The 16,578-nt window shown below is 40.3% G+C and overlaps 1 protein-coding gene across 3 annotated transcripts in view; it reads right to left on the bottom strand.

Annotated features, from left to right (window-relative positions):
• LOC117394248 (protein FAM110B-like) overlaps positions 1 to 16,578 on the bottom strand; it is a 64,707-nt gene that overhangs the window by 27,899 nt on the left and 20,230 nt on the right. Inside the window, exon 1 of one of the 3 annotated variants that reach the window (XM_033992352.3) lies at positions 1,796 to 1,969. The exons of the other annotated variants lie outside the window; for them this stretch is intronic. The gene's annotated coding sequence lies outside the window, so the exon portion shown is untranslated. Of the gene's footprint in view, positions 1 to 1,795; positions 1,970 to 16,578 lie in introns of those variants that run through there. 3 annotated transcript variants of the gene reach the window in all.

Here is a 16,578-nt window from a genome sequence, read left to right as displayed (position 1 = left end):
ACATTTTGATTATACTTGCACTATTTCCTGCAACTTTCATAAGGGGAGGGTTTTCTTTTCCTTTTTAGTCAATGGTGCAGAGGACGGGCTTAAAGGTGTGTAGTGCTTTTAAAAAGGGGATTGTACTGTAGCATTACTGCAGCAGTGTGGAGTAGTGGTGAGGGCTCTGGACTTGTGGGTTCAATCCCAGGTGGGGGACACTGCTGCTGCTGTACCCTTGAGCAAGGTACTTTACCTAGATTGCTCCAGTAAAAAACCAACTGTATAAATGGGTAATTGTATGTAAAAATAATGTGATATCTTTTAACAATTGTAAGTCACCCTGGATAAGTACATCTGCTAAGAAATAAATAATAATAATAATAATAATAATAATAATAATAATAATAATAAATAACAACAACAACAACAACAACAACAACAACAACAACAACAACCACCCCTGCATCATAGACTCAGAGACAGCACTAAACAATATCAAGTTGCTTTACAGAGATTAAATCAAACAGTAACAGACATCTCCTCAAAAAAGTGCAGCAGGACTTACAGTAAAAGAGCAGGCAATATAAATTCGCAGTACAGTATGCAGACTGTAATTTACTATGGTAGCTGATGGTCATTTAGCCAGAGCCAAGGCACAAAACAGTAATAAACAGTTGGTGTACTATAACATACAATCTGAGCAGAAAAAAAATAGTGTAGCAACATACAAAACACTAACTGGTTATATCATTTATTATAACTTTTTTATACAGGTAGATTTTACATCTGTCCAGTTGGATTTTATTATTAGTAGTAGTACTTTTTAGAAATTAATAATAATAATAATAATAATAATAATAATAATAATAATAATAATAATAATAATAATAAATGAAAAGAAAACTAATAAATAAAAAACAAAAAGCCCCAGGCACGTCTAGGCTAAATCTTTTTACATGCAGCACTACAATAACTCAAGCATGAACAAAGCACAAATAAGCTTACACAAAATTGAATAAATACTGAAGGAATAAACAGAGAAAGAAAACCACCATATTATCTGTGAAATAGTTTCACATTATCAGAACATTCCATCATTTTAATAGCATTTTGTAAATGTCAATACTTTACTGTACTATACAGTACCTACAGTAAACAAGGCCTTGGGCCGAATACCATCTCTGGGAACAATGCACAGTTGTCTTGACAAGGATATATCAATTTACCCAAATAAAAATAAAGATAAAAAAAACCCTTTCAAAAAGGAAATTCAAGAATAAACACCCACCCAAACATGGTAAACACTGAATAACAATAGCCCTTGCTGAAGGAGTTCAACATGAGTCTCCAGTGTATTTTCTAAAGAATTATAAACATGCACAGACAAACACAATATCAAATTAATGTCAGATCTGAGTACAGTGCATGCAGTACTATAATGTAAAGAGAAATATAATCAGAATGTAACATAACCTAAAATCCTGGTATGGTTTACAGGTTACTGCTCTTCAGCTGTACTTAAGTTCTCTTGCTCTAACCAAATACTGTACATCCTAAAATAAAATAAATAAAATAAACTACAACTTACTGCCACCACTTGAACAGTAAAGAGCTATCTGGTTATAAACATGCATTCCACCGAATCAATTCATATAATCGGCTCATCAGCCTTACAGCGTTTGCTGCTGTACTGAAATACAATTTACAGAGATTCACACAAAGCTAAATCAAATTAAGCAGATGACACAATAAACAGCATTAATTTAGCCCATGATTGCATTTTAAGAAAGATAAAAGGCCTTAAATTAATTACCATGGACTGCTCCTCTCTCTGCAGCCGCCGCTAGACGCTGACCTTTAGGTATTGATGCAAACAAAGCAGCTCTCACTGCCACCTTCTGCCTGTGCGTCTACAATTTCACCGACTCACTGCTTCTCCAAGCAAAGAGGGTACCTCAGGCTGCCTCACTGCTCTCCTATGCAGTGCTGAAGATTACTGTGTAAGGCTATCAGCTTGTCAAGCTGTGACGTCAGCTCCATGTGGAAGACAGGCACCTGCAGTATTCTGCACATGCTCGCTGGGCCTCAGACACTGACACTGCTTCTCAACTGGCTGCTAATCTAATTATGTCCACTTGCCAGTACAATGATTGGAGGGGGGGGGGTGGGAAATCAGGAATAATTACATTTTAACAAGTGAAATCCTTTAGAGACAACACGATCAAAGCATGTCTTTATGGTAGCACCTTTACTTATTGTACTTGAACACAGACGCACACAGTCATTGCAACCAATCCTGCTTGTGTTTTGGCAGTACAGCAGCAAATCTAATTATTATTATTATTTATTTATTTATTTCTTAGCAGGCGCCCTTATCCAGGGCGACTTACAGTCGTAAACAAAAATACATTTCAAGAATCACAGTACAAGTAATAATACAATTAAGAGCAAGATAAAAATACTACGACTTTGGTTCTAGCAAGTACAAGTATGACAAAATGTGATTCAATAACAGAGCAGATAACAGTGTCACTGATAGTAATTAAATACAAAATACTACAGATTAAATAACACTTGTGACAGATTACAGTACTCTAAAGTACAATCCAATTTTCTAGTCTGTTTGAACCAGTGATATTGAACATAAATTTTGTTCATACAAAGAAAAAAAATAAGGACATATTTAATTGCAGTACAACACAAAAGGATGACATTCAAATCATGAATCTAGTCTGCAAAAGAAGCATTAAAATGCATAGTGTGCCATGAGGTTTAAAAAACAGCCTTTGTATATTTAAGAAGGCTGCTAAATTTGGAATAATAAATACAACCCCCCTTTTAAAATCCTGGTTTTGTTTTCTGAGCTATAACAAAGCTTGATAAATGTAATGAATGACGTCCCACTGATTCAAGCACTAGGAGGAGCATGTTCATGTTGTTCACAGAATGAATGGCATTCAGGTTCCAATAGGCGAGGAAGCTTTACCTTTGGGAAATCTAAACCAAACTTGAAAATCAATAAGGCACTGATACAGTAGAGGGCACAGAAGACTAAAATATGGAAACATTTTTAAAACAGGACACCAAGGAATTATATTTAAGTTTTGCGGGATTGTGAGACGCTGCAGCTTTAAAATGACTAAGCAGATACTCTGGTGCTGCATCAGCACCATTTTTTTTTTCTAAATTGAAAAAAAACAAAAACAGATAAAGTTGCATAAACCTTAATTGCTAATTTATAACTCCCACGTTTATGCAACTACTACTGTGATGTAACCTGGATGCATTTTAGAAACTGGTATTAATTAATGTATTCCAGATTAAATTAGGATCTACCCTATGACATTGGGGCACTAAAACATGAGAAATCTCTACAGCACTTTATCACAGAATTTTACATTCTGCATTAAACTGAGCTTGTGGGTTATTCCTTGCAGACTCAAAACCTTTATTTTCTGGTTGCAGAGCGTAGTCTGGGATACATATCCTCTGCCATCCACCATCTTGCCAATATTTAGATAATTTGCTGCAACCCAATATCAATGCTTTACAATTCAATAATATGAAATCAAAACAAACACAAACTATGTCACTGTCAATACATTTCAACACAGTGGTTGCATTAACCAACGAGTCTACTGGGTCTGTCTCCTGGGTGTTCCTGGAATGGCATGACTTTCAGAAAAAAGAGAACTCCGTTGGCAAGCCTTGACGGATCGAGTCTGCAGATGTATTACGGCAAGCAACAGACGTGCTACAGTGGCCCAAATTACATAAACTTTCAACACATGACAAGACACACCCGTTTTCACTTGAATGATGTAATGGTCGCTAAGCATTAAGGGCTTCACAAGCAAGTCACTTGCAAGCATTTAAGTCAACTCATACAAATGTGTTGCTTAAGTTAAGAATGAGATCACTCCTATTTCATTAACAAACCTGTATAAATATTCAATATTCATTAAAGCTCGTCTCTAGCCTGCACAATGATCTGGCACCATGCACATGAAGTCCATTAGGAATGCTGCTTGTTGCTTTTCTAGCTCTTAGTCAGCATGCTTTATGCAGAAGTTAAGTTTTTTTAATTTATAAAACAAAGACGCACAAATATATGCCAAGTATTGCAAGTTGTATTTGCCAAATAAATTACAATGCTATGCTATGAACTGCTATTGTTACAGTACTTTGTTCCTTCTCTCAAAATTGAAGAGGTTCACAAGGATTACCAGTTGAAACAAAATGAATTAATAAAGTTTACTTTTATTCTTTACAGTATAAGTGTATTTGGAATGTAGTTCTGCCATTATTGTGTTGAGAGCTGCCCTCTACCAATAATTTTTTTTTTCAATATTAACATATGGTGCAAGTTGACATTGTGTATTAAAATATTAGCAACCGAGAAATTCAACAACAATAATTCAATAAAAAAAATTGCTAAATTAGACTTGCAACATTCTCAAAAAAGCAGTGCTTTAATCATTCACCATAACATAAAAAGATTTACAAAAACAGTGTAGAAGAAGAAAAAAAAAAGTCTGACAAAATGCCTCGCGCAACATCAGCTGACATTGGAATTTAAATTCCACTTCTAAATACAGTATTAGAACTCATCAAGATTGCTAGAAGAGTACTTGAAACATTACCATGCCCATTGCCTGTTTAGTTAATACTGTACTGTATGTGTCAGTGTTTTTTTTTTTTATCTGAGCCCAGTGGAAAAAAAAAAGTTGTTTGAAAAGGTAAAAACGCGATATGCTCAAGGTCAAATACACAAGCGTATCACCAACAGTGACAGTAATAAATAATGCAACCATGTGGAGCAAACTAAAATAGTATAAGCTTTTTCTTTAAATTTGTGTCCTGTCTGCCCATCTGGACGCTAAGAGGCCACTGCTAATTTCATTGAAAAGTTGCTGAGAGATGCAGTTAGGACTGATCAAGACTGTGCTGTATTTATAATATGGATTAGGATTCTACCATTGGTTTGCAGTCAGAGAGGAAAGATCAGTCCCACTGGGCACAGATTCTCTGTATTAAACTTTAAGCAAAGCCTGACAGTACTTTATGTAATCCACAGTCATGAACCTTCTGTCACATACTTCAAGATTTTGATTTTTAGGATGGTTTATATCCTGGGACAGCCTTTTTATGCTGTGTAAACGCAGCCATTTTACCCAAACTGGGTTAAAGTTTGGCTAAGAGCTACCTCAGATTCATTCTACCTCCTACCTATGTCACGTGCAACTCCTCCAGATACTTCTGCTTAAACATTTTGGATTTAAAGCAAGGATCATAAGCAAACAAATGCATTTTCACTTTATATGTTACACGCACAAGGACAGCTAAAGCTTTAGTTGTCAAACAAATATTATTAGTGTTTATGATTTGCCAATACTCCCTAATGATGCCATAAAGGGATGTTAGAGAATATCATGCATTGAACTCCTAATATATTAATTCCTAATTCCACCTTTATAGATAAAAACTGTACATATGCATGCATTACCAGGCAGTATCTAAAAACAGAAAAAAAAAAAAAAATAAAAAACATTTTGTTAATGGAGAAATAGGGACGTGGTTACTGTGAAATAGATATGGAATGTTTGGATAATTTGGATTGACAAAGTTACATCCTATGTATAGTGAGGTCCCACTGTAGGGGAGCTGTACCTGCACATTCAATACCAAAGCCGGATTAGGACCTTTATACACGCAAACAGAAATCTTTGGTCTAACACACTTATAGAGACTAGTAATTAACTGTTTGTGATAGAGACAGAATGATTCTTGGTGATAAATCTCCCTCCTGACCTGTGAGGGTGCTGTGTAAAGGGAACAGAGTGCCCTGGACTGGATGGCCAGACAATTCATTCCCAGGGTTAGGTGGAAGTTGGCCATCTAGAAAGCGGTGGAGCTACGGTACACCAAGTCATCCACCCGGAAGGGAAGCGATGTGGCAGCCGCGGATTGGAGGAGTGGTTGCAATCGATAACCAAGGGGGCGTGATTGATGGTATATAAGGGGACGTAGCGAGGTGATCTGTTCCTTTGTTATGGTTACGGACGAACCAGAAAGGAGCGTGAAAGGAGTGTTTGTTTGTTTTGTCGTTGCTAATACTGTGCTAGATTTGTGATTATTAGACGGCTAAACACGATCCAGGAGCTTAAGGCCTGCACAAACCTGGACAACACTGCACCATTGTTCACGTATTAAATTGTATTTCATCACTTGCACTGAAACCACTCGCTCGAGACTTGTGATCGTGTGTGTATTTCTGTGTGTAAATTGACTGTGTTATTATTTGGGACTGCAACCCATTATTTAGAACAGTGCAGTACACATTGCTGCGTATTGCCTGGGATTGTTATTTGTGGTCATCAGACCAGGATTATAAATAAACACTGTTGCACTTTGGATTATCGTTGTCTGTCTTTCATTGATCACCGCATCACTCCTGCACCTGCGCACTGCAAACCACTTTGCCACACTGTTATTCATATTTGTGTCTTTAAGGGCCTCCAGAACTTACTTCTGTACCTCTGTGGCAGCAGGTATTTTACACTGTGCTTGTACCTTATCTTCTTAATTTAAGATGATTAGGCCTGAATATCAGAAGTGACTAGATATCCACTAGATTATGACGGTGAACCAGAAAAATTAATAAATAAATATAATACCAGAAATAATCACTAAAAAGCATGTAAACACCAAATTTACAATTACAAGAATATGGTTTATACTGCAAGTTAAGTCACAGTACTGGAAAACATTTGCAGTACAATTCTGACCTGTGCTGTATTTAAATGGTATTTCAAGCAGTGAAAAATGCATCAAAACAAAAACAGCAAACCTACAGCTTGCAACAACGTGAAAAAAAATACACACTTTATCACACTTACAATAGCGTGAGCACCCTTATGATATGAACTGTACTGTTGGTTAGCACTTGCTTTTACTTATTCAAATGCAATATCAGCAATGATACAGTACTGCAACTTAAAACTTGTTCAGTTAACAAATACAAAAAAAAGAAATCTTTAAAATGTTTTTTTCAACTGGTAAAACCTACACAATAAAGCAAGAAATAAAACTATCAGTAAGCTACTTCCACAGTTGAGTAGTTACTGACGTGCGTTTTTAACCCAGGCACATGCCTTGGGACGGATAAATGAGAGTTAACACACAATACAGTGCTGGTGTAACAAACAGATACACTCAGAAAATGTGTGCAACGGGTTATATGCAGTATTTTATAAGAAAACCAATCTGTTACAGTGCTGACTGATGGCTAAATGCAAGTGATGAATTAATGAGAGGCAGACAAAACAGATACTGACTGTATTGCTGAAATAACCATTCAACTTGACTTGCATTCAACAACCCCATCAGTAAATGAACAAAAGAAACATACGACAACCTCTTACACTTACTGCCTTGGGCTTCTCCAGAAGAGCCTACTCGGACGTAACATTTCCAGATCTGATCGATAAGAAAGCAAAGGATCACCATGCACATTGTTTGAATCCTTCATTTCATAGCATCCCCATGAATTATAACCTTGACACTTCCAACTGCTCATGCCTCACACTCAGCAACAGCTACACTTAGAGCTGATACAACTCTTGTCAGCCTCTATTACACCAATTCCTTACGACTGCCCCCTGCTTAAATCACTCCATTACATCAGAAGCATAATGTTTTTTTTTTTTAAAGAATAAAGGTTAAAAGAAATACCAGCGTGTGATAGAGAGAGAAAGGATCGATGCTGTAAATCTCCCTCCCGATTAGAAAGGGCGCTGTGTAAGGGGGAAGGTACGCTGCCTCCTAGATCTACCACCTCGGTGGTAGGTGGAAACCGGAAGGTGACCATATTAGGAGGGGCGCGTAGCTGCAAGTACTCCGGACGATTCCAGTGCAGTCAGCTGCGGGGCAGCCCTCTATTGGAGAAACCAGGCGACGCGTTGACTGCAGGGAGGAGTTTGCTGGGTACAAAGGGGAAGCAGCTACGTCAAAACCTCCCCTTGCGCTGAGTTAAAAAGCGATCGGCCGGAGCCGATGTTTGTTTTTGTGTGATTACGTGTTTTGTGTTTGTGTGTCAACAGAGGAGCAGGAGGACGGGAGGCTGTAGCCAGCGAGCCAGCACATACCCCAGAGCACGCCCCTCATCGCACAGCACTTCACAGCACAGCGCACGCACCACAAACCCTGGAAAAGAAGAGCACATTTTCGTGCACGGATGACTGTGGTTATTGGAGTGTGTTTTTTGCTTTTGTTTTAGCTGGATGCTGCTGAGTTTTGCCCCATTACCATCGCTGGTACTGGGGCTTATTATTTATTATTATTATTATTACTTATTTTTCCAATTGGATTTATTTTATGATCTTTTTGTTTGTTAATTATTAAAACCTTTTTGTTTTTGGGAGAATTCAGTCTGGACATTCAGTCTGGACATTCACTTTCTACTGCACCACACCATTCACCGTGTCACACAGCGTTTTTCATATTTAACAGAAAACAACATTTATTTAGGATGTCAATGACCATCAGAGTAAACTGGAATTCTACATTTAAGGAAGAGGAAAGATTTTTAAACAGTTCAAATTAATCCCAGGGTCATGTTCTGAGCCAGCTTTTTCTGGAAAGATTAAAACTGGACTATCACTGCAGTATCACTATACTGATCAGGGATAGCCAAGTTAGCACAGCAGTTAAGTGCTTCTTCAGTGTGCTAGTTTTATTGACATGTACCAGAAAATTCGTAAATCACTGTTTAGGCTGTGATTTGAACTCTGTTAGTAGGGCAGATGTCAATCATGCAGGGTAGAGGATATTGGTGTCCAGTATAGGAATGCCATTCCAAATCAGGACTACACCAAAAAGAAAAAAAAAAAAAAAAAAAAAACAGCCTCCACACTTTAATTTGTTGCACTGAATGCCAACAGCCATCAATGACTTGGCAGTATAAAACAATGGATAATTTGACAATCACTTGGTAAAGTGCTTTTTAGCTAGAGTCCTCTTTAAGGAGTACTCGTCTGGTACACATGCATGCATAAATATATAACAAACCTGGATCTGCTGTAACTGCATCCGGGAAGGTTCTGTGACGCAGGGTCAACAGTTCAATGGCAGCAGGTGTTCAGGGATGGGAGAATCGGCACCAATCAGGGGCTCTGCCTACCACATGAGTGATATCCAGTTACAACATTCATGGGGTTTCCATGCAAGTTTTTTTTTTTTTTTTTTTTTAACTCGAGACATTTACACGAGAAAAACGTCTTGTGTAAAATGCTTTTTTGGGTTTCCATTCGCTCAGTTTATTTTACTCGAGTAAAGCAGGCTTTTCACCCGACGTAATGCAAATGAATGGGAAAGGTGGGGGTTGATATGTAAATTAACTATGCGTAAAGTACTTGTGCTGTTTTTGAAGATTACTAGTGACATTTTGTGAAAATGTGGTTTCCATTTGCAGAGAACTGGTACACGAGTGCATCCAAGCTGCTATAATAAAGCAAAATACCCTGTGCCTGCTTGGTTAATAATGTGCTTTACTGCTCTAGACCAAATTGTTTTTCAATTTGAGGAGACTCGTGCTGTCAGAGATGCTCTCCTTTCTTGTAAGTTGTGTTGGATTTACTGCTGTGTTAAATATTAATGATGCAAACAAATAAAACACAATCAATACATTAATTTGCAATTTTATTTGGTCAGTTGTGAGAGGACATCAACAACTTTGATGTTGTTGCGCTGTTTTGGGGCGATCGAGCTGGCTTATGACATCCAGTTCACAAACTATATTTATTAACGTGGAGGGCAGACTCGCGTTGTCTTTGGACATAGCTGGGATAAAAAAAGGACGGGAATTAATTCAGTTAAGCAGCTCACTTGCTCTTCGTGTTTAACTTTAGTGTAGTTTTTACAGCAAGGGTATTCTCAAACTGTTGCTTTAATACTATAACAAATGCATAACGTAGTTCGTGGTTTTATACATAACTGTAAATCCCACAAAATATATACAACATCACAGACCAGACACAGCAAAAAACAATAATAATAAAAAAAGGCTGCCCGCATCAGCATTAAGGTGAACTACTCCACTGCTAACCATAAAATCACCCATCAGCCACTACTTTGTCGTCTTGGAATCCACAGTAACAGTAACATTAACATTACACGTGAAATGCGGGTTTCCATGCGAAACTGGGGGTGGTTTTCCCATGTGTTTCGTCATTTACACGAGTAAATGAGATTTACCCTATCCCTCTCTTTGGCCGTTTTTTTCGGCCACAAACCTGATTTACCCGAGTAAATTCTCTCAAACGTGCACGCGCATCGCCATTTCACGTGTAAATTGACCCGCATGGAAACCCCATGATTGTTGGCACAAACCAAGGAACGAGATGTTGCAACCATGAAGGGATCGAGAGCGGGAAGCCGTGCCTGCTTGGGATTGGTGGTTGGTGCACCGGGGGCATGCCTTGCACGCGGGGATAAGTTGCAGGCTGCTGCTGCTGCTAAGACGGAGAAGCAAACTGTAGTGAGAGAAAGAGTGATGAAGAAACAGCCAAGGACAGCAGAAGAGAAGCGGGACTACAGAAATAAGGAACCAGAGACTGCACTTAGTGGCTGTAACATACAGCCAAAAGTGTTTTTTTGGACTTTCTTTTCATTTATTATTTGTCACAGTCTAAGTAGCATTATGCTGCTCAGCTGTAGTTGTACTACTTGCTGATAAAGCAGCATGCTTTTACCTGGCCTGTGTAGAGTCCCGGCTTAAAAAACCGTGAATTCGAAAATGTGCAAATCATGCGTGAGCCTCCTTCATTTTTCACACAAAACATTGGTGTCAGACAAGTGGGATTATGGACAGGATGCTGGTGGAAATTAATACCGAAGAGGACACACAGCAGGGAGCCAGGATCTCCGGAGGCTGAAGCGCCAGTTGGGATAGACAGAGGGCGCTGTCATGGCTAAAGGTGACACCCATCGTGAAGGCGCTCTGGAGAACCGAGAGAGACGGACCTCTGGACAGCGGATCACAGAGCCGCGTTTCCAGTCAGCCAGAGTCGGGATCCCCCTCACCGTCCACCCCGGAGCTCCACCCCAGCGACAGCGCTGGCAGAGAAGCCGCGCCCCATGAGACGGGAACCCCGCTTGAAGTCCGCCAAGGAGGATCGCTTTGGAACTCCCCTGGCCGCCGCCTGCCAGAGCCGAGCTGCTGTCAGCCCTTACGGCAGAGAAGACACCTCAGAACAGGGCTGAGGAGAGCGGGCTCTAAAACTGGGATTGCGACTCCTACCTGGGCTTTTAGGACCAGCTCCAGCACTAAATGAGAGCACTGGGAGAGAAGCTGGGATCCCTGGCCGCGGACGTCGGAACGCCTGGCGAGACGGGCGTACAGCGGACGAGCCCGACAGCTAAATTCGACGGATAGCCCTGGACCCCTTTATGCGCAGCCTGCAACCACTGCCTCTGCGACACCAGGTCTGCCTCACTGGCCCACGGACGTTGGAAGAGGTGGTGAACCAGGCTGTGGCTATAGGACAAGAAGCCCCTGCCACATCAACTGGGACACCAACCCACAGTGCGCCAGGTCCAGCCCAGCAAAGAGGAGACCGAAGCCAGCAAGGTGACCCCCACTTGGCTCCTGAAACTCGTCGCTTTGCTCCAGCCACGTCCACACAGACCCCCAGTTGGCTGATCCCTGCACATGCCTGTGACAGCTGGGACACCTGCAGCGCCACTGCCCTCAACCACCACCCCGCTGCCCGCAAGCATGCCGCTGCTACAGCCACTGCCAGCCAGGGGAGCCCATTGTGCCGTAGTTCTTCACCAGAGTCTCAACCAGCTCCACATAGTTTTCGGCCTTGTGATTGCCCAGGAAGCCCCGAACCACTGCGACATGGCTGTTCCAAGCCGCTTTCTCCTTACTAGTGAGCTTCTTGGGGAATTCATTGCACTCCAGGATCTTCTTTATCTGTGGTCCGACAAAGACACCGGCTTTGACCTTTGCCTCAGACAGCTTAGGGAAGAAGTCTTGAAGGTACTTGAAGGCTGCCGACTCCTTATCTACAGCTCTGACAAATTGTTTCATAAGGCCCAATTTGATGTGCAGTGGTGGCATCAGCACCTTCCAGGGGTCCGCCAGTGGCTCCCACTTGACGTTGTTCCTCCCCACAGAGAACTCGGTCCGCTTGGAAGGGTCCACCATGCAGAAGTAGCAGTTGCTTGAGTGGTCAGTGGGTTCCCGCCAAATTCTTGGGATAGCGAACTTCATGGCTCTCTTTTCCCCTCTGTACCATCCTACAAAAATACATTTATTTCACCCATGACTAATGTGCAAGAGATTCTCGCAACATTTTTCATATGTGATATATTTTTTCAATAACATTGAAAATTGTAAAACATTTTAAAATTAAAAACTTTTACAATTTTAAAAATTAACAAATTTTATAACATAAAATTCCGAGCAACAATTGTCCATCTTACCTTCCAGAGTTTTTTTGCAGTGCTCGCAGGTGAAATGAGGTGCCCAGGGTTTGTCTTGATCCCCGACAGGCATGCCGAAATATGCCTTGTAGGCCTCACACATCTTAGCAGATGCTTCCACGGAGTACTTTTTCGCTCTTGTCTTGATAAATTGGCCGCAGACATAGCAAAATGCGTCTGCCGGATGCTTGCAGCCTCTTGATGCCATCTCAGAAAAATGCAGATATGTATCCACTTAGGCAGCTGGAACTAAACTGAACTGGTGGGCTTAAGGCCCCTGTATTTATACTACTATTTATATTACTGGAAAGTTCTAGAAGTTACTCCAAGTTTACTCAGCACTGAATCTATCTGGAATGTTCTGGAAAATAGGTACATTTCAAAATATCACTGTCCTTGTCACAAAAGCAAAGTTTGTGGGGAATAATAGCCATTTTCTATACTTTTGAGGCATAAGCAATTAGGAAATAACACTTACTACCCAGGAACCAAAAAAAAATAATAATAATTGTTACACGGTGTAATCAGTATTGGGTCTTATATCCCAGCCCATAACATCCCGTCTTGACACAAAAAGCAGGATTGTTTTGGCTAACTGTCAAGGTTGTGTGAATCCTATGTACTTGAGAATTCTGTGCCTTCACTTTTATGTCAGCAAGTTTCTGAAATACATGTTCCTTTGTTCCAGAAAGCAGAACATAAAAGATAAGCACAGTTGGAAGTATTTCAAGACCAGCTTCAACACTTTATACTTTACTTGCTGTCATTACAAGCTACATTTAAATGTATTAATTTAATAGTCAACTTGAATGGGTTTGTCTTGAAATGAAGTTCTCAGCTACAGTAGTCAGCAGCTGACCATGAAAGTTTTGGATTTTATTGATTTTCTGTTTACACCTTTTTAAATCAATAATGCTGATCACACTAGAAATCACAAAAAAAAAAAATGTTCCAACTTTTAATACTCTCCTTTACGTTACTACAATGACATTCAAAACAGCAGCCCACGAAAGTTAAATTCTCCTGAAATTGGTGGAAACAATAAGAGTAGAATCTTAATTTTAATGAAATGGTATTACACTGAGAACATGCAAGTAGCATATCAAGTACAGTACTTACCCAGGTTGTATAGTAAGTCAGTGGATCTGCAGCAGTTCTAGATATTATCAACAAGCTCGGACAGCCATCAGCATTTTATTTTTTTAAAGTTGAATTAACTTTTTTTTGTTTTCATGAAACACAGTGCTTGTGTCATATTTTCATATTAGGTTATTGCAGACTATATGCAACAAAAAAAGAATATTTTGCTAACAGAAAGCTAACAAGGAAACTTGAGGACCCACAGAGCTAAATTTAAGCCCAAAAAAATGACATCATCGCACAGCTTTTGAAATTGCCATTGCTTTTGGTTTGTGGTGTGCTGGTGCAGAGTCCTTAGCTGACAGATCTGAAGCGCGACTTCCTGTAAAGTGCCTAAAGAGTTGTTCTGACATCCATGGGAAACGCACACTAAATCCACTGTGGCAGCACCATTCAGTCTTGGGATAATTAGTAGGTATTTCCTACACTGAGGTCAAGAACAGAGTCAATACACTCTTTAGTTCATGTATATATTTTATATACACATGCTGTTTTGATCATGAGGTAATCAAACTATGTGGCATAAACATCACAACTTATACAACACTGTCAGTGTATGATGCAGGGCTCGAAATTAACTTTTCCATGCACTAGCCACCAATGCTAACGGAGGTGGTGGGTACTCAGGCGGCGGCTCTGGACACTGGTGGCGGTGCTTGGCACTCTGGTGCTGGCGCGGGGCAGTCAGGCCATGGTGCTGCTCCTGTGATGCCAGCTGCTTCTGCTCTCTGCTCATGCCCTTTGCAGGAGCCCTTAAAAGAGCTGGCACTTGCAGTGGCGACGGCAGCGGCTCTCCCCAGTTTGCGACTAGTTCCACCCAGATCCCGAGGGCATCCAGCCGCATTTCCTCCCGTACACCACGTAGTGCCCATGCTCTCCGCAAATATGGCACACAGCGTCCCAAAAGCCCCTCCCAGCTTTCCTTTCTCCTGTGTAGCGGGCAGGGGTGCAGGGGTTTCCAGCAGCGGTAGCACCTCTCTCTCCGGCACTAGAACGGGCAGGTCCTCCCGCTCCGGCACTCGTGCAGGCAGTATCTCTCTTTCCGATACTGGAGCCGGCACCAGCTCCTTTGCCTGCCTCCGGGAACGGCCGCCCCTCCTGCACTTTTGTTTTCTTGGCTCAGGAGGGGACAGTGCACCTCTTTGTGTCCGAACTCCCCGCAGACAAAGCACCAATCTCGGTCCTCTAAGTCCTCCCATCCACCATCGGGGCAAGTCGGGGCTCCAGTAGTCCAAGTGGTCCATCATCCGGGCATCCTTTGCAGACTTCATATCCCGCTTAGTTCTGACACCAGTGTATCTGGTCCACAGCGGAATCAGAGAAGGCAACACAGGATGCAGCTCAAACTGCTATTTTTATTTAAACAGGAATGGCAGGCAAAAGGAGGCTCTTTTTAGCAACAGGATAGGTAGCTCAGTTAGGCAGTGCCAACCACACAACACCACCCTTATTTGCTCGCAGGCAGCTCCTAAATAGAGACCCCCCGGTCTCTTTGCTCTTCAACGACAGTCAAGCGATGGAGTATAAACCGGCCTGAAGTGTACAAAAATGTGAAATTTACCTGCCACAGACCAAATTAACCCGCGTATGGCGGGTGGGTGGGTGTTAATTTCAAACCCTGATGATATGATTAAAAAAACTTCCAAAACAATTCCTATTAGTTCAACCTCTATAGTAACAGTACAGTTCATATTTATGACCTGTTTTTGAGTTAAGGATTTTTTAATATTACGTTGTACTCCTGAGCAAACTGTTCATTCAGGAACTACTGTGGGTTACTTTATGGATGGGAGCAGTTTGGCAGAAATGTGTTTTCTATTTGTATCGTCTTTCTCAAACATAACTGGAGCTTTATGACCTGGAACTATGTTAAAATTGTACTGAATTATGGACGATAATTAAGTTACATTCTTGAAATGTTTGCAATAACTGCATGAAGTTTCTGAATTAATTAAAATATGTAATGTAATATTTCAATATTTATGTGATCTTAATTTTTACAAGGGTTACAGTCTTGACCCAATGGGGATTATACAGATTGCATTTAAGCAATGCAGCATAATACAGGAGCTACATGTCAATTAAAATAACAAAATAACAGCATACTTTTATACTAATATAAAACTATCAACATATTAAAGCCCACAGATTGATCCTTAAATTATGAAAAAAGTGAATTCAGCGTTTTGTTTTGCCGATAACTTCAAAGGCATGAAACAGACATTCAGATGTTCTTTTGTGAAGCATCTACCCTGATCTTTAAAAAAGATGAACAAATTCTGTATATTTAAAAAAAATCCTCTATTATTCTTCTAGCGATGTTTAATGTTAAACCCAAACTTGTGCTTCACGCAGACATTGAATGTTTTGCAATCTAAATCCTTTTGGCTGTCCTTGACGAAACTTTCAGGTTGCACCATATGTTGCCACTTAATACGACAGTGCTTTTATAAATCCCTTCTGTTGGTTCATCCAATGTCGCAGCCATGAAGTTTTTCAAGCCTTATTCATTCTGCTTAAAATCCAAATAATCTTATGATTTAATTAGTAGCAACCATCTGTAAATCAGACTCCTTCTTATTTGTATTTGCACATAAAATATATCGATACAAATAAAAAACTGCTGCCTTTATCATTCTAACTACAATAGCTTTATTTTGGCACCCTTCAGCCTAGCCAAAACAGTTTCATATGGTATTTATTCATTTTTCTTAAACCATCTTATTTTTGGCTTTGTCCTAAATGTGAAATAAATATTCAGTTATTTGTTCTATGCAGTAATCATTATTACACTGAAGTACTGTACTGTACAAAGTCTGTTTGGTCTGCCACACACACTGTAATAACCAAGTTAAAGTCTGTGACGTTGTAGTTCTTCATAATGGTGTTGGTGAGCTATTGAATTATTGTGAGACAGAATGTAGGCAATATGTTATGAAAAGCATTGTCACATCCAAAATATGGCAA

The sequence above is a fragment of the Acipenser ruthenus genome, chromosome 3, assembly GCF_902713425.1.
Source record: "Acipenser ruthenus chromosome 3, fAciRut3.2 maternal haplotype, whole genome shotgun sequence".
Classification (NCBI taxonomy): Eukaryota; Metazoa; Chordata; class Actinopteri; order Acipenseriformes; family Acipenseridae; genus Acipenser; species Acipenser ruthenus.
Note: the sequence above shows the minus strand (reverse complement) of the source record. Positions and strands in the feature narration are given on the sequence as shown.